Below are 26,698 nucleotides of genomic sequence, written 5' to 3'. Positions count from 1 at the left end.
CTTTCTCTAAGAATATTGTCCGATCTATGTAATCCCACCCACCTGGCCAGGTGGGCCAGTCAGAGAGCTTCCTGGAGATTTTTGAAACTGAAATGAAGGGAAGAAAAATCCAAGATCCTTTCTGATAGTGGAAGTCTTTGGAGTGAGGTCTGGAAAGTATAAATCATCATATTTCTTGCCATATGGGGGAAAACCAGGTCTTTGCTGGAGGGAATGATGCTGATATGCAAAGAGAGGCTGAGATGGGTGACAGACCTAGTGGCATTCAAGCCCCTGGCTCCTGTGGTTCTCAAAGCCCTAATGCCCCTCTCATAAGAGATAGCTTAGTATCCTTCCCCCTTTTATCTGGGCAAGTTTCAACTGGGTTTCTTAGACCTGTAACCCTGACAAACACATTATCACTCAACAAGTATTTATTGAACACTTATGCTATGCTAGCCCCTGAGCTAGATGCTAGTCAAATGATATAATGGATTGGCACGGCTGTTTTCACCACCTGCCTCCTCTTTACTTCTTAACAGGAATCTGCAGGGTCTACCTCCATGCCTTACTTCACCAGAGCTGAGGGCAAAATCTTAAAATCATAGAATCTCAGTCTCTTAGAGTGAGGTCATGAAGGGAGGAAGACTGGCCCTTCCCAATGGCTCCTTCTCAACATTCCACAGGGCTCCCGCGTACTCTGTTTGCCCTGCGCCTTGCCCTTGCACCTGGGGTCTCTGTAACCCAGGTATTCTGGGTTAATCCCGAGTGGGCTGCCTGGGAGTTCCTTCTGGCTTGGTTTCTTCTCACTATTCACTTCTCCATCCTGCAAAAGAGCTAGTGCTGGGTGATACAGACCCTGGCCTGGACCTCAACTCCAGAGCTCCCTGAATCCTGCTTTGAAACAGAGTGAGCCGAAGAGAGACACTTGGAATCTTGGGGTGAAATTCCTAGGTAGGTGGCCTGGATTGTCTTTTGGGGGCGGGGCTGAGTTTCCTTGGGTGTCAAATGCAGGGATGCTAGGGCTGGTAGGGTTCTGTGAGGGTTAGAGATACTGTAGCTGCAATGCCTGGAAAAGAGAGTTGTTTAATAAATGGCAGCACATATCTTTACTTGGGTGCACATACCTGCCTCCCTCACCAAGCTGGGAGATTTCTGAGGGCAGGACTGTGCGTCTCTTTAATGTAATAGTTCTGTCTACAGAGTATTTTTTATGACCTGGGCAGAACTTCCACGGGATAAACAATTACACTTATTTCATAGGGTTGTGTGTGGATTAAACGAAGAGGATTGTCCTCATTTCACAGGTGAGGAAACTAGGCTCGACTAGGTTAACTTCCTTTGTTTATAGCTTTGTATTTCTCTGTCCCTGCCCAGGGCCCAACACAGGGCCAACATTTGAATGACTGAATTTGTAGTAACTGGCATAGTGGTGGCTTGGCCCTGTTCACAGGGCATGTGGGAGAGACCCAGGCTTCCCGGCTCCTTCCTTTTCCTTTCCTGGCCTCCCTGGCAGGAAAGGAGGGTGTGAATCCATTTTTGGGCTGGCCATGAGGGCCTCAAAAGTCCAGAGGCCAAATGCAGGGCAGGAGAAATCCATCAGAAGTCCTTCTCCCACTCTGCCCTATGGGATGGGAACATTAACTGTCTCTACCCCACAGGGTTGACCTGGGGTTTAAATGAGGAAATGAATTCACCTTGGCTAGCACAGTGCCTGGCAAGAATAGATGTTTCAAAATGGGGGCTCTTTTGTTGTTGTTGTTGTTTTAATCTTTGGCTCCTGTCTCCTCCTCCTCCTCCTCCTCCTCCTCCTCCTCCTCCTCCTCCGTACTCTCCCTCCTCTCCCCTCCCTCTCCCTCCTCCTCCTCTCCCTGCTCCTCCTCCTCCCCCTCCCCATGCTCTTCCTCTTCCCCTTCCCCTCCTCCTCTTCTTCCTCCTCCTCCTTCTTCTTTCCAACTTCCCCAACACCCTTTCAGCTCACCTTTTCTTATTCCTCAAGCTCTTTATACCATGGTGTCAGCATGTGGTTCTGCTACCTAGTTCTTGTTTTCAGAAGCAAGTGAGTGGAAGGAGAGTTCAGTGGACAGGTCAGAACCTCAGGAATCAAACCACATAAAATCCATCTCAAAGGAGGCAGTGAATTGACCCACAGGAGTAACCTGCTGATTTCTGACTTCGTTTAGTGTGTGTGCAAGAGCTGAGAGAAGAAAGCTGAATGAGGAGCTGGGAAACTGAGGTTCAAGTCCCAGTTCTGCCACTGTCTGGCTGTGTGACTCTGGGCTGGTCCCTTCCCCTCCCCGAACCTTAGTTTTCCCATCTGATAATAAGGAGACAGCTAGGGGGAAGTTCTGATACTCTGAACTTCTAATTTTATTCTAATTATATGTTTCAGGGAGGAACAACTAGGTCCTGGATCAGATATGATGAATGAATCTTCTTAATGAGAAGTGGAAATCATTTGTGGTTAAGAACTGTGCCTCAGATTAGAGTGACAGGATACGTGGCCAGGCTATATTTTCCAGCAGATTAAGTTAAAAGCTGTGGCCCAAGACTCTGAAATATGAAGAAAAAAGGAGAGGATGACAGGATATTTTTTCAAAGAAGTATTTTCCAGCCAAACGGTGCAGCAGATCACTTCCAGGAATTTGTTCTTGTTCTCTATCGAAGGTGAAGAGTTCAGAGCCTTCAAGGAAACAAGAAGCTGTAAGTTGGAATGAGGAATCCAACCTGGTGGCCTTGGGCCAGTTGCTGAATCCCTCTGAGCCCCAGTTTCCTCTACAATGGGGCTGATTTTTCTACCTGGCATGGTCATTGCAAGGATTAAGTGAAGTATTGAGTGAGACAGCATGCCTCCTATAGCTCATGATTCCTAACTAGGAAGAGCTGAGTTGGTTTGGTCCTCACAGGGTGTGGCTGGTCCAGAGTGTCAAAGAGATATTTAGGGGGATTGCCAGTTTCATGACAGGGAGTCAAGATTGCCATTTTAGACCAAAGGTGTGGCCATGGTGATAACCTTACCATTTTGTTTCTTTATATTTATATATTGAGCTAGTATTTACTGAACGCACATAATGTATCTAACATTTTACTGGTTGGTGGGGTGGACAATAGCCCTTCCTACAATGTGTAAAAGCACTTCTACATCCACAGGCTCCTCTACGTCCTGGGTTGGCCCTGTGCAGCAGCTGCCCAAGTGGAGAATGTGTCAGTATCCTTCCCCTACCCCCTGTACCCAGATGAGCATCGCATCTGGTCCATTCATTCTCTTGCTGTCACCCACCATGATCTTCCTCCTGCTCTACTGTTCTAGACCATTACCCATGTCAGAGATCAACATCAGCCTCCTTCCTACACGTCTAATCCAGGTTCCATATACCGGCCAAGTAACCCTTCTAAAATGCAAATCATGCCACTGTCCTGCTCAGAACTCTTCATTGGCTTCCTTATGCCCAGAAGAAAGGATAAAGCTCTTTGTATGGCTTAGCAGAGCCCCCCATGTCCTGCTCTGCCCACTTGAGCTTCATCACATATGACTCCTTCAGACCAAACCTTACCTGGTGGTTCAGGATGGGCTGTTTCAAGCCTCTATGGCATTGCTGGGCACCCTTCCTGTGCTAGATTTCATTCTTCCTGCTAGCAACTACTTGCTTTTGACCATCACCTTCTCTGTAAAGGTATTCCTGAGTTTCTCTCAGCAGAGCTGACTCCTTTTATCCGCTGTAGAAATAGCCTTGGAGAAAGGAAGTGACCATCTAAGGTCACAAAGGAAACATGACACAGGTCCTCTATATTAGTTTGTAAGGGTTGCCACAGAATATGTAGACTGGTTGATTTAAACAACAGATATTTACTTTCTCACAGTTCTGGAGGCTGCAAGTCCAAGGTCAAGGTTCCAGCAAGGTTGTTTTCTAGCAAGGGCTCATTTCTTGGTTTGTAGATGGCCACTTTCTTCCTGTGTCCTCATGTGGGCTTTCCTCTGTGCTTGAACGGTCCTGGTATCTCTTCTTCTATAAGGACACCAGTCCTATTAGATTAGGGCCCCACCCTTGAGGTAATTTAATATAATTACCCCCTCAAAGGTCATATCTCCAAATATAGTCATATTGGGGGCTGGGACTGCAACATATGAGTTTTAGAGGGACATAATTTAGTCTATAATACTCTTCTTCCTCAAGATCTAGGCTAGCAAACAGAAAAAGGTTTGGGGGCAAAATGGGGCCATGTGTATCCTGTGGAGGTGCAAGGAGGAGGTTGGTGGTTGGAGAAGTGGAAGCAGAAGACTGGAACAGTCAGGGGGTCAGTAGGGGAGGGTTTTAGTGGCCGAGGGTGAAGGCAAGGATGGAAGGGCAGCCTGTGCAAGAGTGTGGGGGCTGCACTAAGTGTAATAGGGTGGACTACGGAGGTAGGTAGGTATGGATGAGGATGCTGAGCTCAGTCTACCTTGACCTTAGGAGAGAGTGGAGAGAGAGGGTTCTCCCTGTTTGCAGAGCAGGTGGTCACCAAAGGCTACTATACACTGAGAGGGCTCAGCATCTTTCAGTCACCTTTCAGCTCGTCCACATAGGGATACATACCTCCCAGTTCTGCGAAGTGGCAAAAGTAGTTGCCTAATTTAATTGCCTGGCAAGTCCCAGAGCCAGGACTTGAACTCAGGGGTCCTGATCCTCAGTCTGTGGACTTTCTCAGCAATGAGGTGCTTAGGGTGCAAAGTTTAGAGAGGCACATGCATAAATCTGAGCATGAACTCCTCCTTTCTTGTCTCACTCTTGCCCCGGCCCAGCCTGGCCTCCTCTGAAGTGACTCTTCTTCTCTCTAACCTCTTCCATAGCAGAGGCAGCAAGCTGCAAGCACCTGCAGCTCAGCTTCGCTTTGCTCCGAACCAAGTGGGAGACATTAAGTTAATGGCCCTACAGGTGAAATCAATCCAGTTAAAATCACTGCCCTTGGAGTGCCTGGGTGGTTCAGTGGGTTAAAGCCTCTGCTTTCAGCTTGGGTCATGATTCCAGGGTCCTGGGATCGAGCCCCATATCAGGCTCTCTGCTCAGCGGGGAGCCTGCTTCCCTTCCTCTCTCTCTCTGCCTGCCTCTCTGCCTGCTTTGTGATCTCTGTCTGCCGAACAAATAAATAAAATCTTTAAAAAAAATTACTGCCATCTCCTTCCCCTGCTCACTTTAGAAGCCAGTGGTGTGGCATTATCTGTTCTCACTCACCTTCTCAATTCATGTGTCCCCTCAGCCCTCTTTCAACCATCGGGGTGCCTGGTACAGAACTGGAATGGGCTTGGTAGAGGTAGCAGTACAGCCTCAATCCTCACTCTGCTCTATGGCTTGGGCCAGCTGTTGTCAGAGGCAGGCAAGGAATCAGTACTCACAGCTGAACCTCCAGTTCAAGTCCTAGCTCTGCCACCTCCTGACTGTGGGACCTGGGTGAGACTCTAGGCCTTTCCGAGTCTCATCTCCTCTGTGAAGTGTGCAAAATAATTTTTGCTGCTTTCCCCTTCCAGGCCACAGTGAGAGGTTGATGTGAGAAATCTTTAAAAGCTGAACAGGAGTAGGGGAAAATTGGAAATAATGGTTGCTAGCACTTTCATAGTACTTACTGTGTGTGTCTATACACCTATGATGCATATACTACCACCACTACCATGATCATCCCCACTTGGAAGACAAAGGAAGCTGAAGTTTCTGAACTCCTGGAGCTATTAAATAGTAGAGCCAGGTTCAAACCCTGACAATCCAGCTCTATCTGTGTTTTAACAGGACTGCTATTTTTTTTTCTTCTGGGACCTTTCCCACTTATTTTTAAATGTTAATTAAGAAGGATTATTTATTCATTAAAGGCCAGAAACTTTGCATATTTCTTTTCATTTGATCTTTCCAAGGGGATGGCAATTATTTACACATTCTGGAGAGAAAATTGAGAAAGAGGGGCATATGGTTAGTGAATGGAGAATCAGGATTCAAACCTAGGTCTATCCTAAAATAATAACAATAGTAATGACAATATGACAATATTCATATCAGTAACTAGTTAGATACTGCTCTCAAGGACAGAAAACCTGAATCCTCATCTTGGCCCTGCCTCTGATCTACATGTGACCTTTTGTAAGTACCTCCCCTCTTGGGATCTCACATTGTCGTTTCTGCTTCTCTGATACCTCCAGCCCTGGCAGGTGGTGATTCACCGGAGTTGGCAGTCTGAGGGCAGTTGATTCCCTCAGATAGAGGTATTTGTTATCTGTACATTGGAAATATTTATGTGTCTCAAACTAATTAGTGAATAAGCATAATAATAATAATAATAATAATAATAATAATAAAGCCATTCTGGGAAGGGAATTGCTGTTGGAAAAAATTGTTTAGAGAAAACACCATTTGTTCCCAGCTCTTGCTCCCTGCTGGAATGCCAGGCCACTTGTTTTGGTGACAGATGCCTTTTGACTGGGTTTTGAAGCATGAGCAGCTGCATGGGGTAGAGGTGGGAGATGGAGCTGGCCCATTCTCAGTTGGCCTCTGCGGAGATTCCCAAAGTCTCCTGGAGTTAGGGTACACTCTGCCCACTCTGCAATCAGGGGGTCCCCTGACCTCTGGGATAAGGCTAACGTCTACGTCCTGACAACTACCTTCTAGATTTTGTCTTGAGATGCACATTGACTTGCCCAAGTCACTCAGCAAGATGGTGGCAAAGCCAGAACTAGAATCCACATCTCCTAGTTCTTTCCATTGTGGCATGCGGTCTTCTGAACCAATGATGATGTCACCACATCTAACTTTAGTATTTGGTATCTGGTCTGCCTGTCTGCACAAGTCTTGTCAGGAATTACTAAACTTTTGTGTCCCACTAGTGACCCTAAATTATTGTCATCCTCTGGCATGGACAGATACCAGGGGACCGATGCTGGTTATGTTGGGCAGGGTAAGAAGGGCTTGAGTCAAGTCTAATTGTTTTGGTCTTGGTCATATGACTTCCTTGCTTGTGTGTGATTGGTGGATACTTCCATTCACCTTGCTTCCTCACTTACAAAACGGAGCATTACTCTTCGTTCTCCATACTGCATTCACAAGGGCATTGTGAAAACAAATTACATGAAGAAATAAAAAGTGCTTATAAACTGAAGTGATATAAAAATATTATTAATAATGGTCAATGTTTATCAAGCACTTTCTATGTGTGTGTTATTAAGTATTAAGGGAGGTATTAATACTTGCGACTAGAACATACAACCTTCAAATGTCAGTGGATTGAGCAACACAGGCTTGTTCTTACCTGCCATAGTCAGAGGTTGGCCAGGTGGCCCTTGAGAAAAGCTCTTTTCTAATTTTATTTTCTTGGAGTCTTTCCCTTTCAGCCTCACTGACAGAGGTGAGAGAAGCATGGAAAATGCATGGTGGAATTAGGGCCAAGGTTAGAAGTGGTATATTTCATTTTTATCCACATTCCATTGGCCAGACTTCAGTCTCACGGTTCCTTATAAGAACTGGGAAATAAAGTCAAGCTATATGCACGGGAGGAAAAAACACCTATTTGGTGGACACATGGCATTTTCTCAGCTACACAGTACCATGTACCCTGTTAATCTTCACAGCAGTCCTCTAAATGGTTTTATTAAATCCCCCCTCCTTTATTTTTCCAGATGAAGATACAGAGACTGAGAGATCAAATGACTTACTAAAGATGCCAATTTTTTTTAAAAGATCTTATTTGACAGTCAGAAATCACAAGTAGGCAAAGAGGCAGGCAGAGAGAGAGGGGAAAGCAGGCTCCCCGCTGAGCCTGATGTGGGGCTTGATCCCAGGACCCCGGGATCATGGCCTGAGCTGAAGGCAGAAGCTTTAACCCATGGAGCCACCCAGGTGCCCCTAAAGATGCCAAATTGAAGGGAGTATGGTGATCTGAATTCAGTCTGTCTGGCTGCAAAGTTCCTATAATTTAGGTTCTTTTCCCTCCAGAGGAAACTTCTAGCTGTGAATAGATCAGTTTAATCCATGTTATTTATTGAGGGCCCATTAAGTGCTGAGCACTGTACTATCTCCTGTAAAATGTCATAGCCATTTCTTTTCCTCTGCATGATTCTAGTTCTATCTAGTCTTTAAGGCTCAGCTTCAGTTTACATTTACCGAGCACTTTCTATGTGTGTGTTATTAAGTATTAAGGGTGGTATTAATACTTGCGACTAGAACATACAACCTTCAAATGTCAGTGGATTGAGCAATGCAGGCTTGTTCTTACCTGCCATAGTCAGAGTTTGGCCAGGTGGCTCTTGAGAGCAGCTCTTTTCTAATTTTATTTTCTTGGAGTCTTTCCCTTTTTCAGGCTCACTGACAGGGGTGAGAGAAGCATGGAAAATGCATGGCGGATTTAGGGTTCAGAAAACAAGCCCTACTCTAATCCCCACCACTAGAAGAGGAGGAATGAGAGAAGGAAAAGCTGTTACCTCCCACCTCATTCCTTTGGAGGAGACAAAAGATTTCTCCTCTGTGAGACAAGGCCCCAGGTAAAGAATAGACTGACATTTTGTTTTTCCATTTAACTACATGGCCTGGCTCTGGTGTAGCAGCAGATGAGGAGAGCGATGGATGGTGGTGGGTTGGCCAGACAAAAGAAGTAATGACAAGCTCTCTGTATCAGTCAGTTCTCAAATGTGCTCACACACCTCTGAGTGGAGGCCCTAAGAGATTAGATGAGATTAGGGACTTCATCAGGGAGAGGCATCGGGTTTGAGCTGTGAGATCATGATGGGAGGTATCAGCCAATGATGAGGCAAATCTCGGGGGGGGGGAGCAGTGCATAGAATGTCTTGGAGGAGGGCCCTCCTCTGCAGAATCTGGGGGAGACTCCCCAATTCCACAAGGACTGCACATCATAAACCAGGTCAGTGACTAAAGCTAAGGCACAATTAGGAGAAAACTACCTTTACTGTGAGCTGTCACACTAGGAGACCACTACCTTCTGCTTTCCTCCTTGCACCGCAATATTAGAGCAGTGGAAGAGGAAGGAGAGTATGGGTAAGAGCATACTCTACCCCCCACAACAAGAACCAGATACTTGAGCAGGTTAGGGATGGTGGGGTATGGAGCATGGAATGGCACAGATGGGGTAGTAAGAGATTCAAATCAAATATAAGAATAAGAAAAAAAATAAGCAAACAGAATTGAGTCCTAAAGAACACAGATGAGACTGGTCTAATAACTAAAAGTGACTGAAAAATTATGGCTTCAGACTGAGAGTTAGGGCAGCCTGTTACACAGCAGGAAAAGGGAGGGTTCAATAGAGCACAGTTGATAGTAGTTATTGGAAAAATAAAACTATTCCAGGTTTATACCCCAATGAACTGAAACTCCACAGTAAATGATTTTCATACTCATCCATTAGCTACTACTTGATGAGTTTCTAGTCTTTGCCAGACAATGCTCTTGGCACTGGTGATTCCAAGGAGCTTACCCTGGTGAGAAGACAGACAAATAAATGCTGTGAGATAGGATTTGTGTGATAAATGTCATGAGATAAAATTGTAGAGTACATTGGGTCATGGAGGAGAGAGGGACTTACTTATGGTTGTGTGACAGGGGAGAGGTTGGGGTGGTTTTTGGAGTCATGAAGAATGAATGGGAGTTCATGAGGCAATTGCATTGGTGAAGGATATCCAAGTACAAAGGCACAAAAGTGTGAAATACTTGGACACATTAGGGAAACTGTGAGGAGTGTGTTTGAGCACTGCATAAGGGGTGATTATTACTGCCACTTTGCTTCTTACTTTCATTTTATCCTTTGTCGAACTAGATTGTACACTTCTTCAAGGAAGGGCAATGTCAGGGTGCCTGGGAGACTCAGTTGTTAAACGTCTGCCTTCTGCTCAGGTCATGCTCCCAGGGTCCTGGGATTGGGCCCTGCACTAGGCTCCCTTCTCAGCAGGCAGCCTGCTTCTCCCACTCCCCCTGGTTTTATTCCCTCTCTTGTTGTCTCTCTTTCAAGTAAATAAGTAAGTAAGTAAATAAATAAATAAAGGAAAGGCAATGTCAAATATCAATTTTATCCCCTTACTACAACTAGTCTAGTTGTACAAACTTATACCGAGCTGTTTTTCACTGGAGGGAATCCAGCAGAAGTTGCATGATTTTCAGAGGTTGGGGAATTCTGTGGTGGGATGGAGGCAGATGGGCCAGTATGTGGCTTAGGGCAAGTCATCCTCCTGTCTAGGCCTTAGCTTCCTCCTCAGTATTTAAAAAAATTGACCAAATGATCTCAAGAGTTAGCTTGAAAATAGCCTGAATTTAGAGTTTGGAAGATCAGTGCAGCAGTTTGGAAGTCAGGAGACTTGGTCCCTAGTTTCATATCTGTCACTAGCTAAGTGTGTGACCTGCCCTTTCTCATCCAGGCCTCAATTTCTCTATTTATAAAATAGAGGAGTGGCACACTATATTTCTAAAATCTCTTTTAGTTCTGAACTTCTGTGCCTTTCTCATTGAATTCAGTTGACCTTGTCTTGGCCTGATGTCCTTGCTCAGGAAGGTCTCACTTTCCTCAATATTCTTCAGACACATTTTCAAACTCTATGGGGTAAGGGAGGGAGATTAGGGCCAGGAGAGGGTATTTGAGTGAGGCAATGAATATTTATAACAGACGCTCCCACCAGAGGACACATTAAGTCTTGCAGCATAACAAAACTGAATTACCATGAAATAAACTTTCTTAATTAAACCAATTAAATTTCTTCCCAGTATGTAATTTAGAAACTCTGATAAACCCTGGTTGAAAAGGTTTGTTTTAGCCTTAAGCTGGCTGAGAAAGCAGGAACATCTGGTTGGTGGTGGAAAGGCCTGTTTAGGCTTCAGGCCATGGAGGCAGCGCCACGGTGGAGCTATCCGTGGTGCTGAAACAGCCTCTGCCTCACGGCCTCAATAAAGGACACAGGCAGGCCAGGGCCAGTGGTGTTTAGGATATACACTATTTGAGGACAGCATCTTCCACTCTAGGCAGGGTGCACTTTTCTATTCCTATGCTTGACAGCAGCCACTTAGAAATTAACCATGTATTTCCCCCACCCTCACAGATCCACTAGAGTTTGAAAAGATGCCATGAGTTTTCTTATATTCATGGAATCCTAAACTTGCATAGCTGGGAAGCTATGCACCTTGTTTTCCTCTGGAACTTATTTTAGTGTCTGGAAAATTTTTTGAGCAGATGAATACATGCACGTTCTTTATATTCTTCCATAGTGAAATATATTCAATAGGAAGTATACCATGATGCTAATTACACTTTTACCTTGTAAGATTATTTGGGATAACAAAATGTTTTTTTGTCTTTTATCTAACATGAATCTTACAACAATTCTGGAAGCAAAAATGTTAGTACTATTTTATATCATAGGAAACTGAGGTTCAGGTGTCTTGTGGCTTGTTCAAGGAGTCAGTGAAGAAACTTGGAGTAATATCCAGCTCTCCTGATTCCTAGCCATGAATGCAGGGCTGCACTTGGCACACAAGGGGGCAAAGCCAAAAGGGTAGTACAAGGCTCCCGCTCAAAAACTTCAGTCTAACTAGGGAAATAATCTATACCCTCTGAGGTATGGAAAAAAAGGTACAGGTGCTCAGGAACAGATAATGAGTGAGGTGTTGTGGATGAAAGACAGGTGAATGGCCCAGATAGTGACTATTCTGGCATTTCAGGAGAGGGAGGGACCCCAAAGGCCTGTGGGAGATTAGAGATGTATTGGAAGACAAACTGGTTCTGGAGGGTGAGCATGCTTTTGATAGGTAAAGAAAACATCATTCTTATGAAATCAAACAGTTTTAATGCCGGAAGAAACTTAGAAGCTATTGCCTCCTACTCCTTTATTTTATAGACAGTGAACTGAAATGAAGAGAAATGAGGGATTTGTTCAGTTTTATAAAGGCATTGATGGCAAGCTTTTATATATAGTCACTGGGGACACAGGGCAGGTAAAACAGGGTCCCTGCCTTGAGAAGTTTCCCAAGCTAGTAGAGGGAGGAACATGGAAATGAATAGATGCATTCAAGGGTCACAGAGATAGAATTGAGGTGGCACCTCCTGAAGATGCAAGGAGGGGGTACTCATTTTATACAGTAACACACTCAAAGTTCAAAAGACTACATTTGAAATGGTCAAGGTCAATCAAAGTCAGGTACCGTATGTCAAAATTCCTTTTCTCCACTCTGAAACCACACTTGATCTTAGCCCAAAGGCTGAGAAGTAATACCCCACTCTGAAATCAATGACTAGAAGGAATTTCCACCAGAGGGTGACTTAAGTTGGAACAATAGAGAGAAGCAAGCACTGAATCTGGAATCTGAAGGGCCAGGTTCCATTTCTGGGTCTGTCTCTTTCTGGCTATGTAGCATTGCCCTGCTACTCCCATTTCTAGGAGCATCAGTTGTTTCATTATAAAATGGAGGGAGGGGTTAGTTTGCCCCTCTTCAGGGTTGTAAGGTTGATCAGAAGAAACATCTAAGTATAAATGCTTAGTTGATTATAAAGTGATAAAGCAGTATATATAGTTATTATTCCTCCCTATAGAAAAAAATTTTGGATTATAGTTGAGTTACCTCTCTGGGATCCTGCTTTCTTGTCTATGGAATGAGATAATACCTGTCCCATCTACCTTACAGAAATGGTATAAAGTGAAAAATACCCATAATAACAAAATGATAGGTAAAAACAAATGTGACTGTATTCCTGGATAGAGATCAGTGATTGAGTAGAAGGCAAACTGGCCATTGTTACTGTAAACTCACATTTGTACCTTGAATCCATTTACAAAGCACATTCACAGACATTATCCAATCCAATTCCCTCAACAGGTCTCTATGATGAGCCTATAGGGATAAGCCTATCACAAATGATTAGCCACATCTCACAGATGAGAAAACTGAGACTCAAGAAAGTGATGAGCTCAGAGGCTGAACTTCCGTATAGCCTGAGTCACCTCCTTTCCTTCCTTTCTAGCCAGCACCAGGCTTAGGGCCCAGAGCTTTGTCTTCATGTAAGTCAGTTTGGAGGACAGGCCAAAATCATGTTCTCTTGTACTTCTTGCCTTGGGGAGCAGTACTGGTCATTTTCCCCATTCATTCAGTACTTGGCCTTGGGGTGTTTGATAAATTCTTTCTCCCAGAAATGGGTTTGAGGTCTCACCTGCATGGGTTGCCCCTGCAAACTAATGAGCAGGGCCACCTGTACCTTTTTCTTTGTTCAAAGGATTCCAGATGTGAGACTGGAACAGCTGTAACACTCCTTAGGATGCTTTTGATTGCTCAGGCTGTCTCAGCCAAGACATGCTTTTCTTTGCTTCTGATCTCATTCAAGGACTGTCCTCCCCATTATGAAGGCAGGTCCTTAGGGGGTATTGTCTACTCTGTTCAAGTCCCTCCTTTGGTGAAACCCTCCAGTGGCTGGATTACACCAGTCCCTATGTGTGTTCCCCTCCCCGTGAAGATTCTAAAGAAAAGAGAATAAGAAAATCATCCTATTTTGGGGTTTGGGGACATAATGGAATTGTGTTTTGTTAGAAGGTTTACTGAAAAGAATCTCTCCCACACTGTGGCCATGGAATTTTGTGAGATTATTAAACTGGAGCTTTTAATGGGAGCCGAATATACAGAATCCAGGAAGTAGGGTTTGGCTGAGTCCTCTCTCATCAGGGGCAGAATCTGGGTGTGAAGCATACAGATCCAATTAGGAGGGGAAGGGATTATCAGGACCAGAGCTGGTCCAGGCACAGGAAACACTAATGCCTGCTTCCTGGGGAGCAATTATTGGCAGATGATTATCTTCCAGGGGCAGGTCAGGCACCCTTTTTTCAGGATGTTTCCCTGATCTCCAGGCTGGGTTGGGTGGGAGAAGGCAAGCTCTTCTCTGGGCTTCCAGATCCCTGGGCTTCTCTCTGTCTCAGCCCTTATCACACTGTGTTGTTATTGTCTGTGTTAGTGATTACTTCCCTCCACTGGACTATGAGCTCCCCTAATGCTGGTTCTGGCTGATCTTTCTCTTTGGTTGCCAGCACAGGGCTTGGCACACAGTGGATTTAGCATTATGGTTAGGAGCATAACCACTGAAGCCAGACTGCCTATATTTAATTCCCAGCTTGACCACTCAATAGCCTGAAGATCCAGGGTCAGTCATTTAACTTCTTTGGGTCTTTAGTCCCTAAATTATAAAGTGGGAATAATAATGGTAATTACCTCAGAGGGTTGTTATAAGGGTTAAAAATGAAAAGCATTTCAAAGAGTGTCTAGCATAGAGTAAGTACTATATAAGGGTTGGATATTATTATTTAAATCTTGATTCTGTATTTTGGATCTTCACTTGTTAGGAGGTGTGATTCCATGCTCTTTCATACCCTCCATAGCCACCAGCATAGCTGTGGGAGTAAGTTCCAAGTGTTTGGGGTGGGAGCACAGGACAGGCCAAGGAGGATTGAACAGGAAAAGTTATCACTATTTTTTGCAAAATTTGACCCTTACTGAAGTCTCTGTGCTTTGTGACATGAAATACAATTAAACTGGCTCCTCCTTTCTCTACACCTAATCTGTTCAACTGATACCGATCACCTGGGTCCAGAAGATGCCGAGGGGCATTAGTGTTCTATATAACAACAGGAAGGCTTTCTGAAGACTGATCCAAACTGGCCTTTGCTGGTCTGTGTTGAGTGGCATGGGTAGGAGAGGAGGTTGGAGCCAGCGGAAAAGGATGAGCAGAAAGTTCAAGAAAGTTTCCTCCTGGGGGGGCTATGGTAGGATAGTCCAACTGTATACATCTAAAGGATACAAAATCTGGTGCTACAAGGTGTTTGTAAAATAAATAAAATAAAATAAAATCAATTCCAAATCAATTTGGTGAGGGAGGAATCCTGGAATAGTCTTTGGAATCTGGCAGTCTTGACTCTGTCAGTTAATGGATATATGATCTTTGGGAAATTCATTTTCCATTTAAACCTTGGTTTCCTCTTCTAGAAAGTCTGAGAGGCTTAAAATCAATTTTCTTAAATAAAACTAAAACAAGGATTTTTAAGCTAAAGTGGATTCCCAGGCCTTACTTCAGAGACTTTAATTACTTGGGCCAGGAATGGGGCCTAGGAATCTGTATTTCTAAAACAACCATGTGATTATGACAATATCAACAAAGTGTTTTTCCCTGGATTTAATATGTTATGGGTCTATAATTTTCTCAAGGTTAAGTTAAAAATATGACTATATGTGTCACCTGTATAAAACTCTTCACTGACTCCTGTTGTTTTTAGCATTAAATGCTGCTTTCCTAGCCTGGCTCGGCTGCTGGCCCCAATTTCATGTCTGGACTCATCTCATTGTCCTCTTCCACTATGTAATCCTGCCATACAAGGACTCTTGGCAGTATGTCTCTTCCCCACCTCCACTCTTCTCTTCCAGCTGTTCTCATTTTCTGATGCATTCTGCCCTTTTCTTTCTTTTAATGCCTTGCTCAATTTACTTCACCTTGGAAGTATTGCACACCCACCCCAGCCACAGAGATTTTTGTCTTCCTCCGATCTACAGAAACACTGACACTTGGTACCGCTTACACATCATGGGCAGATTGCCTTGTATGGTTATTCATGTGTTATAGCTTTATCTTGCTCCCCCTGCCCCCCTTCTTCCCCCCTGCATTAGACAGTAAGCTCGAGGAGAGGAGGGCTCATTCAAGGTTGCTCACCCCCTGTTTTCAGTTAACAGAGCATCACAGACATTCAAGAACTATCTGAAGATCAATGGTGAGATCTCCTTTAGAGTAAAGGGCCCTAGATTTGCTAGTTGGTTGTTCATCTTGGGGTGAACCAAGTTTTTTGTTTCTTTCCTAGCTGGGAAATACCCTGTAACAGCCAATCACAAAATAATAGAAAATTTCATGACTAGCAATATTATTTTCACTTCTAAACTTACCAACCTAAAATTATCAGCCATTAATGAGAAGGCTGTTTTATAATTTGTTAAAAATGTAAATGATTTATAGCTATTATGTAATAATATTATAAAATATTATATGATTTAATAATAATAACAATAACAACAACAACAACAACAATAATAATAATAATTTCCCTTAGCTGTTTAAGGGAAGGTGTGCTCATTATGCTCATGAGTATCTGTTTAATGGACATAATTACACTGTTATGGTGTGTTTATAGGAGATGAGTTTATTGAATACTTCTGGGCTCTGAAATCCCCACCTAGGTATTCTTTGCCTTCTTCTGTTTCCCTCAACCTAGGCTAGATGGTTGTCATTAATTCTGCATGCTAACAGCTTTAGTACCTAAATAAATAATTATGCTTTTCAATTAAGGAGCCTAGGATCTCTGGAACCCAAGCCGACCCAGACACCAAGAGGCCCCATTGCCCCAAGAGACTACAGAAGCAGCTGCAGCTCTGTCCTTAGCTAGACCAGCCAGACTCATCACAGAGTAGAACTCTCCAGAATCTGAAGCCTTGGTCTGTCATTGCCTACCACCCCAATAGCCAATTATTGTGACTCAGGGGCTATAGCTCTGGCCTGGAAGTCAGATAGTTAGTATTCATCCCATATTCAGCTCTTGCCTTTTAGATCAGTGCTTTTCAAAGACGAATGTGCCTACAAAGTGCTTGGGGATTTTGCTAACATGCAGATTCTGTCTGGTGTGGGGCCTGGGATTCTGCATTTCTCATGAGCTCTTAGGTAACACTGATGCTGTTGACTCATGGACCACACTTTGAGCAGCAAGGAGCTAAACTATTAAGTTTAGCCTAATCTTCTTTATCTTCAGGATGAAGGTGCTAGACTTGATGATTTCTGAGGACCTGCCCAGCTCTGATTTTGTGTGATTCTAATAAATGATAACCATGGTTTTCACAGCCAGTGTTTATAGCAGCTTTATTCTTAATGCCCCAAATATAGAAACAACCTAAATACCAAACTGGTGAAAGGATAAACAAATTGTGTTATACCCATACAATGGAGAACCACTCATCAGTAAAAAGGATGAGCTATCAATATATTTGATGAAATGGATGTGTCTCAAGTGTATTATGCTAAATGAAAGAAGACACAAAAGACAGCATATGTGTTATGATATTTACATGAAATTTTAGAAAAGGAAACTATAAGGACATAAATCAGATCAGTGGTTGCTAGGGGCCATGAGAAGCAGGAAGGTATTGATTGAAAGGGGGCTTGAGCAAAGTACTACGGAAAGGGTGATGAAAATATTCTCTGCCATGATTGTGGTGGTGATACATGAGTAATACATTTGTCAAAACTCACTGAATTATACACATAAGAGGTGAATTTAATGTTATATAACTTACACCTTAAGAAAGCTGACTAAAGAAACCCCCCAAAACCATAGCTACTGTTTGTTGAGTATTCAGTATGTGCCAGGCATTTTACAGAGATTGTTTTGCTTCTTTTTACTATTCCTTCAAGGTAGGATTACCCCCCAGATGAGGAAGTCTAAGCTCAGAAAGGAAATGACAACTTTCAAATAAGAGGCATGATTTGAACCCATGTCTCATGACCGCAGCACCTGGGCTGCTTCTGGGTGGCTGCATTGACTTCCACATCCCTCAGTCCTTTCTTGTAGCCTAATGAGTTCTAAAAGTTATCCCAGAGTCATGCATGGTTCCTGGCCCCTTTCCCAGGGACTTTCATTTTAAGAGGTATTGTTATTGTGCATACCTTTGTTGAATATGGCACCCACCTTGGTTAGAACATGCCTCTAAAGTGACATCGGCAACATGGTAGGTACAATAAATCAATACACATGTCATTTTATATCACTTTTAATTAGAAAAAAGAGGTTCTTTTGGGAGTACACAGAGTTTGGGAGAATGGGCCCAGTGGAAGTTGGTGTTCCTTGTTAGAAGGTGTGGAAAACACAGCCCCAGTGACCCATCACAATTTACCTGGGAGGCTGGGATTATTATCTTCTCCATTTTACAGATTGAGAACCTGAGGCTCATAGGGGTTGGGCAGCTTCCCTGAGGTCATACATCTTGTTAGTGGCAGAGTTTTTGTGGTTCGCAATTCCATGCCTTTTCCCTTTCCCACAAACAAAAAGAGGACACAGAGCCCTGCCCTTAAAAAGTTTACAGGATAGGGGTGCCTGGGTGGCTCAAGAGTTAAGCTTTTGCCTTTGGCTCAGGTCATTATCTCAGGGTCAAGTCCCGCATTGGGCTCTTTGCTGGGCAGGGAGTCTGCTTTCTCCTCTCAATCTCTCTCTCTCTGCCTGCCTCTCTGTCTACTTGTGATCTCTCTCTGCCAAATAAATAAATAAAATCTTAAAAAAAGTTTACAGGGATATAGCAGCTGGCTCATAGCCATAAGAGAATGCTGAAAAACAGCTTATAATCATGTGGACTCCATGAGGTGGCTCAAATAAAAGGAATTCAGAAGAGAACTGAGCCAGAGCAGGCAGAATCAGTCAGGGAAGACTTCCTGGAGGAGGTGAGACTTGGGTAGGTTAGCCATGGAAGTTGAGTACAGCTGGGGCAGGCAGAGGTAGGGGAGTTATATTTGTGTCTCCACCTCCAGTTCCCTAGGAAGGCCATGATCTGAACTATGGGAAGAAGACTTGAACCATGGAAAGAATACTTGGGAGGTACAAGGCCTGGGCCTTGCTAGGATGGCTGGAAAAATTCGCTGCTGTTCTCCCACTGATTCTGTCCTGAGGGCCTTCCCTGTTTGGGAAGGGAAGGCAGAAGGAAGGGCATCAGCCACCAATGAGTAAAAGGGAAGTGGCCCTGTCTTCAGGGCCTTCCAAATGGTCCACCTCTTGGTATCACAGGCAGATCTACTCAGTCACTCAGGCCAGGCATCAGATCCTGTTGCCCCAGGGGCTCCAGATGTGGCCTAGGAGCTGCTGGGTACTACTCAGCCACCACCCCACCCCCTACTTCTGACCCCATCCCCACCTGGGAACAGGCTACTCTTTGGGCACCCAGGAGGCTTGTTGGCTCCAGCAGCTGGTGCAGGATTAATAATTGAGGCTCTCTCCTGAGCTTTGCATCCATCAGGGACTAGTCCTCCTGCTGTCTGCTATTATTGTGCTCTGATCAATTAGTGGGGAAGAAATGAGGTCAGAGAGAGCAGGTGTGGGTTTGGCTTTGTTTCTGGGGAAGGGCTAGACTGGGCTGGGGCTGGTGTGGGGTGGTGATGTTGAAGAGACAATTCTCAGGGCTTTAGGCCATGGGCAGTAGAAAGGAGAATAGACCACAGCAAATACAGGGCTTTTAGCTCAGAGGGCTTGGCCTTACTGTTGCCAAGAGATAAAAACAGCATTTGGAAAACATTTGTGCTCCAGGCTGCACAGGGCACTGGGATGGGCCCATTAGCCACTTAATGTCCTGGATAATAACCCTCAGCTTCTGAGAATGTCAGCTGGAAACCCAGACTCTACCAACAGCGTGGAAACAGGCCAGCATCCTTGGCCTCATGTTCAAAGCCCTCTCCATTTAGCCAACCAATCCTGCTCTGTTCATCTATAACCTTCTCTCATGTGGCTCTATGCTTCAGCAACCTGAGCATGGCCCAGGCTCTCTTATTTCCTTTACTTCGCTTAAAATGTTGCCCGCTTCTGCCTTACGCTGCTCTATCTCTGCCTGTCAAAATCCTCCTCATCCTTCGTTTACCATGTCGTATACTGGCTTCTTCATGAAGCTTCTTTTACAATCCCTATCAGCAGTTGTCTCTTGCCTCTGACCTACAAGATGCCAACAACATTTTTCCTTATATCAATGGAATCTGCAATCATCCTCCTTTTCCTTTTCATGAGCACTGGAATCACAGAAGGTCATGATGTGTCCAATTCTAGACAGCTGGCCTTGACAGTACTTGACTTGTTCAGAGACCATGACTTTTCCAACATGATTTGGGCACACAGTAGGTCTGAGGAACTGTATTTAATCTAATACCCACTTGTACATATACAGTCTATCTCTCTATATTACTCTAAAAACCTGAATGTGCAACTTTTCTTCACCCATTGATGCCTTTGCTCTTTCTATTCCCTCTGGCTTAAGTACCCTTCCTTGTATTTTTTCTCTGGCAAGATCCAGCTCCAGCTCAGGTTAATCTGTGCTTCTCTTTATCTTATACTCTTGTTTTTGATGTTATCATTCACACTGTGCTACGAATGAGGTAAGCTTTTCCCCTCAAAAGATTTAAAGCTTGTCAAGCAGGCAAATAGCAACAGTACAGTCTTCAAATGAGTGGTTCACTCGTAGGCTTCAGGCTTTGGTGTTATAAAAATCCAAATAGTATTTATGATCATTATTAGTAGTAGCTAATAAACCATTTATCTTCTCCAAAATCAGAGCTGCTGCTGTACTGCACAACTCCAGGGCACACAATTGCCATTGTGGTTTAGGCCTGTGGCTCCACTTGGGCTTGCATAGTGCACAGGCTTTACAACCATATCTGGCAGCCTTGCTCCAATCCTTCAACTGCAGTTTCATTCCCCAAAAGTAGCACTGTTATATTTCTTCTGTATTATTTCAAATGCTTTACACATATCAAGCATTTGTGTGTATGTATCCTTTTTTACACAAATTGGGTTGTCATACATAATCTTGCATTTTGCTTTCTGAATGTATCTTGAAAATTATTTCCTATCAGAGCATCTGAATATCCGAATCTACTCCATTATTTTCAATACCAGCACACTATTCATTTTATGTGTGTATCATAAGTTAATTAGTCCCCTATTGATGAACATTTAGGTTGTTTCCAATCTATTTCATTTTTTAAAAAATTTTTATTTATTTATTTGACAGAGAGAGATCACAAGTAGGCAGAGAGGCTGACAGAGAGAGAGGAAGGGAAGCAGGCTCCCCACTGAGCAGAGAGCCCGATGTGGGACTCGATCCCAGGACCCTGAGATCGTGACCTGAGCTGAAGGCAGCGGCTTAACCCACTGAGCCACCCAGGCACCCCCAATCTATTTCATTTAAAAAAATTTAAATATACCTATTTATTTATATTTTTTGTTTCCAATCTATTTTAATATTCCACCAAACATCTTTACAATATGTCTTTGAATGCTTTTGGGGAGTTAGTTGTCTGTGGGATAAATTCCTAGAAGTTGAATTGAAAAGTCGAACAGAAACATGTGTTTCAAATTTTGATGCACATGACCAAATTTCCCCTCAAAGACTGAGCCAAGTCTTCTAAGATGAGCAGGAACTAGTAAGGTAAAGATATGAACATAATGAACAGCATGAGTAGAGGCATGAGGACTTGATAAAACGCAGCATGCTTGGAGCAAATGAATCATATTGTGTGACTGGATTGTAAAGCCATCATCATTGCATGGTGAGTGATGAGGCTAAGCTGTTTGAGGCAGTGGCCAAGTCACTCAAGGCATTGGTCTACATCTCAGAGGTTTGCACACAATGGCTTGCCGACCAAATCTGACTCCCTGCCTATTTTAATCAATCAATCAATCAATCAATCAATCAGATTTACTTATTTACCTTAGAAAGAGAGAGAAAGAGAGACAGAGCACGAACCAGAGGGGTAGTGGAAAAGAGAATCCCAAACAGGCTCTGCACTGAGTGTGGAGCCCAGTGTGTGGCTCAGTCTCACGACCCTGAGATCATGACCTGAACCAAAACCAAAAGTTGGATGCTTAACCCACTGTGCCACTCAGGCACCCTTGGCTGCCTATTTTCTATTGAAACACACCAAATTCATTTGCTTACCTTATTGTCAATGACTGCTTTTACTACAATGGCCCAGCTGAGTGGTTGCAACATTGCATGCATGCACAAAGCCTAAAATATTTACTACCTGGCCCTTCATAGAAAATGTTTGCTGTTCTAACCAGTAATATTGGCCTGAGAACAGTGGCAGCCATTGGAGAGTTTCAAGGAATAGAGGGACATGGTCAGATTTGCATTTTGGAAAGATCTCCACCACTGTGCGGAGAGAACGGGGTCTGCAGGGAGTCTCAAGGAGCAGGAAGGAGATTGGTGTTAAAGCAGAAGCATTGTGGATGAAGAAAGGAAGGTGGATTTGGTGGTGCTTGAAGAATAGCTGGATGTTAGAGTGAGGAAGGCCCACTTGAGAAGTCCAGGATGCTTGGGAAGATGCTGTGTTCTGGTGTTGACATGTATGACAGGTGAGTCAGGCACCCAAAGCCTCTGACTCCATTCTGGCTGCTGGTGCCAGTGCCTAGAGTGTGACTGCCCCTGGACCAGAGTCTCTGGACTCTCTTAACTTGAAAGGCCAATCTTTTCCAGCCCATAAGTTGTCATTGGCAAAAGGAAGACCTTATTAGGGATGTCTTCTAAGGCTGTGCTCAATTTTTATCTTCTCCTATGATACTAATGCAGCTTTGATTTTAAGTATAACCCATATTCTTAACCTTCTGCCCACTTAGAATTTCATTATCGAGATGATTCAAATGACCCATGAGGTGGTGAGGAACTTGAACTTATAGGATAGACTGGATTGCTATTTTACTTTTATCCAGTGCCACAAAAATAATCTCTTGGTCACTTCCAATAAGAGAATACTTCCTTCTTTGAGCTGATGTGATATCCTATTCATATAAGAAGAGTTAAGTATAGAGGGCAGATGAAGAACTGGGAATAATGATTCTCTAGAATTTAAAAGGATAATGACAAGGGACTTTAAGGGTGTATTGGAATCAGCCTTCCCAGAAGTTAGTCTCAGAATTACTGTTGTCTGAGTCATAAGAATTATGTCCTAATGACAACACAAAATAGACTTTAGTTGTCCAGATACAGGTAGAAAAAAAGAACAAGTAGAGTTTAGAGAGGCCTGCGGTAGTAATTGCTCTGACTTTTAAAACAGAGTACTTTGGGAAATCCTCAGGAAGTTTGAAGATTGATATGAACTACAGTGAATGAAGCAGATAAGAGAAGAGAAGGGAGAAGGGGGGAGAGCAGAGGATAGCAGAGAACGAGGAGCAAGTGAGTAAGAATAGAAATGGAGAAGAAGAAATCAAATAAGTTCTTGTGCATGGGAGGTACAGGTAAGCTACTTATTATGCCAGGAATTCCACACCATGACTCATTTATTCCTCATAATAACTCTGATGTGTGGGTAGTATCACTACCACTTTATGCATGAGGAAGCTGAGGCTCACAGAGAACAAGTTGCAGAAGTGGGGTTTTAACCCAGGTCTATCTGACTCCCAAACCTGTGCTCTTTCTTCTACCCTCTACAGGGCCAAGAGTGGGTAATGGGTAGGCTAGTGTAGAGGGAAGAGAATTTAGGAAGGCAACTGGAATAGCGGAGTCTCACAAAATCCAAGCACTTGCCAAGCCCAGCCACTCATGCCTGAGCAGCCGGCTGATTTTTCATAAAATGAAAGAAGTCCCTGAATTGAGAAATATGTGTGTCTCCTAGATTGGATTGTGCAGTGAACAGTAGCCAGAGCGAGCAGTAATCCATCACGGCCTGGCATTGGCGGGTGCTGCCAGCCGGAGCCCTGGTGGAACTGTTGTGAAGGTGACCTTGGGGGAGAGCCAGGGTCCAACCTCCAGTTGCCTCCTGGGAGTCCAGGCATGGGATGGAAGGGAGAGGGGTGACAAGCTCCCTCCTCCCTACTGCTGAGCTATTTTCCTCCATTTTCTTTTCAGCATTTTACATGCTGCAACAATGCTGGTCTGGCAGCAGCTGGCCAGGTCCCAGGAGCTGACGATAGGATTGACCTGGAGAGATGGTCTGAGCCAGCAAGACCCCAAATCCTACAAAAAGACTCAATTTATCAGGCTTTTTGACCCCAGACCTAATGTCCTCCCCTGTTGGATGAATTCCCTATGTGGACCCAATCAGCCTGAGATGGGTCCTGGAGGGCATCCCTTTACCTAGGGAAAGCCAGTGGTTAAGGAGTCTGGCTCTGAGTCAGTCAGACCAGGCTTGGTGCCTATTTCTTTTCTGTGTGGTTTGGACAAGCTATTCACCTCATAGCCTCAGTCTCTTCTTCTGTAAAATAGGATTATTAGTTTACCTGAGAGAAAGAAATAAGATAATGCAGGTAAATAAAGTCACTAGTTAAATACCTGATGCACAGCATCTTTACAAAATTGCAGTTATAATTATTTCCTTTATTCTTAAGGGTCATGCTGCCAGATGGGGATTATTTATTCCATTTTACAGACATCCAGAGAGTGCCCCTCTGTGCTTTTGTGGGTTTAGAAAAGACAGAGAACAAAAGACTTGTTTTCTGGAACTAATGTAAATTTCAATGTTGTGTGTTCTGCAATGTTGTTGGGCTTTCTGGTCCCCTGAATTCTTGGCTACCATAAAGTGAGTGCTCACCATGTTCCAGGTATTGCATTAAGCTCTTTTCAAACATTAACAGGTGTTAGGGTATTACTAGCTGCAATAACAAACAAACACATGGAAGCGTGTGGGTTTAAACACTATAGAAGTTTATTTCATCCTTGTCTAAAGTCCAGAATGGGTGTTTCTGGTGGATAGTAAGCTTTCCCTCCAACTGGTGAGTCAGACTTCCAGGCTTCTTACATACCTAGGGTCTGCAAGTTTCAAGAGGTAGCAATAGAAGCACTCTCTCATCTATACCCAGTGACAGAAGGGGGAACACGCATGGAGGATGGAGGTTTTCATGTGACAGGTCAGAAAGTAGCACACATCACTTCTACTCACACTCCATTTGCTGGAATTTGATCATATGGCTTCTCATATGGTGGAAGACTGTAAAGAGTAATCTATCCATGTGCCCAAGAAGAAGAAGACGTAGGTTTGGTAAAGAGCAATCACTGTTATATTCATCATTCTATTTTATTCTTACAATAATTGAGAGAGTGAGAGAGAGAGGTTGCTCTTTCTGTCTTAGCCAGCACCTCACCATGAATTCCTTTTCAACTTTCCAATATCTACCTGGTTCTAAAACCCTGGTGATCTCAGTTGAACCTCCTTCTCTACCTTCCTCCACTCACCAAATATCTCTTGTTTTAAGATTTCCCATAGGGTGACAGATAAATATCTGTTAAATATCTTACACAGTAAATATTGTGTAATACTCAGTGCATCTTATAAAGGGTTTTCTGTTTTATATTTTAACAGTAGATGGTGAAGGTTATCTACAACAATACACAATACTTACTGAGTGGTAATTATGTGCCTGAAGTTTTCCAAGCATTTTATACATATTAACTCATTTAATCTTCACAGCCATTTATGAGGTATGTTCTATCAGAGTCCCATCTTACAGATGAGAAAACTGAACTACAGAGAAGTTTAAGTAACTTGTCTAAGGCCAGCCAATGGTGGAGCCAGAACTGGAATCCAGCCATTCTGGCTCCAGAATCTGTGCTATAGACAGTACTAGTATTGATCAGTATTGTGGGTCAGACTCAGAATTAAATGCTCTGTATGGATTAGCTATGAACCTATGAGGAGGAGATAATTATCCTTGTCCTTACTTTACATATGAGGAGTTCCAGGCTCAGAGGGATTAAGCAACCTGCCCAAGGTCACACAACTAGTAAGTGACAGGTATGAATAAGACTAAAGCCTAACCTCTAAAAAGAATGAGATGGGGTCATAATTGTATTTTCATTTCCACCAGGAAGTAGAAGAATTCATTTTAAAGAATGAGAGGACAGATGGTTAGTGTATCATTTCAGGGGGGTTATGTATATTTTAGAGAGGCAGAGAAAGCCCTGAAGGGGTGGAGGTTCCTCTCCACCCCTTTTGCTGACTGTGATAAGGAATCTTGAATCCTTCTGAGTCCCATTTGAATTCTCCTACTCAGGAGTCTGCTGCATGACCTTGCAGAAAACCTGTGCATGTTAGCTTTTGAATATCTATGTGTAAGGCCCAGATTTGCCCTTGATCTCAAACAGGATTGAACCTCTCTGAGTCTTATTTTCTTATTTCTAAAGTAGTGATATGGCAGTCTGTCTCCATTGTGTGTAATGTGTGGAGTGTCCTTTACAGGGTCTGACGCACAGGACAGTAGGTACTTAAAAATTGTTGCTCTTGTTGTGTGCTAGCTGAGAGGTTGGGTAGCTGGCTTGAGACCACAGAGTAGAAGGTGGATTGAGGAAGAAGTGTTATCCTCAGGTGAGGTACAGAATGGTCCTCCCCTAAAGGTGGGGAAACTGAGGCTAAGGGGCAGGCGGCTGACTTTCCCAAGGTCATACAACCAATTAGTGGCAGCCACAGGACTCCTGACCCAGAAATCTTTCCACAGATCAGTCTCAAACAACAACCTTTGGATTCCACACTTTGCAGCTCTTCTCTGATGGGTTAAATGACAATCCAGGGGTCCCCAAGAATTATTGTGAGCCACAGAGTCCTTTGTTGAAAGATAAATAGTGATTGAAGCTTCTGCAGTGAATTGGAGCTACTTCTTCCTTTCTTTTTCCAGGTCTGGGGGTTATTATGGGTGACTCAGGTAAGGGGAAATGTTCTGGGAACTGTACTGTAAGGACATACCAATAATTTTCTCATTTGTTGGCTAAATGCTTGAGGATAAAACTCCTCACCTAGCATGTTCGCCTTCAAGAATCTAAAGTTAAATGTTCCCTCATTCTAGAAGCTGAACTATTCCTGTTGGCCAAGTCTGGCCTAATGTGACTGATATTCTGAGATGGTGCTGCCCACTCACACCCTCTAGATTCCATACTTCATCTCATGAGTCATTCACCTCCCTGACCAGTCCTTTCCTCCCTCACCTGGAACTTGCTGCAGCCTCTACTTGGCCTCCCTGCCTCCT

The sequence above is a fragment of the Mustela putorius genome, unplaced genomic scaffold, assembly GCF_011764305.1.
Source record: "Mustela putorius furo isolate JIRA1106 unplaced genomic scaffold, ASM1176430v1.1 tig00003853_pilon_pilon_pilon, whole genome shotgun sequence".
In the NCBI taxonomy this organism is placed as follows: domain Eukaryota; kingdom Metazoa; phylum Chordata; class Mammalia; order Carnivora; family Mustelidae; genus Mustela; species Mustela putorius.
The sequence above is the reverse complement of the archived record's forward strand: the minus strand, read 5'-3'. Positions refer to the sequence as shown.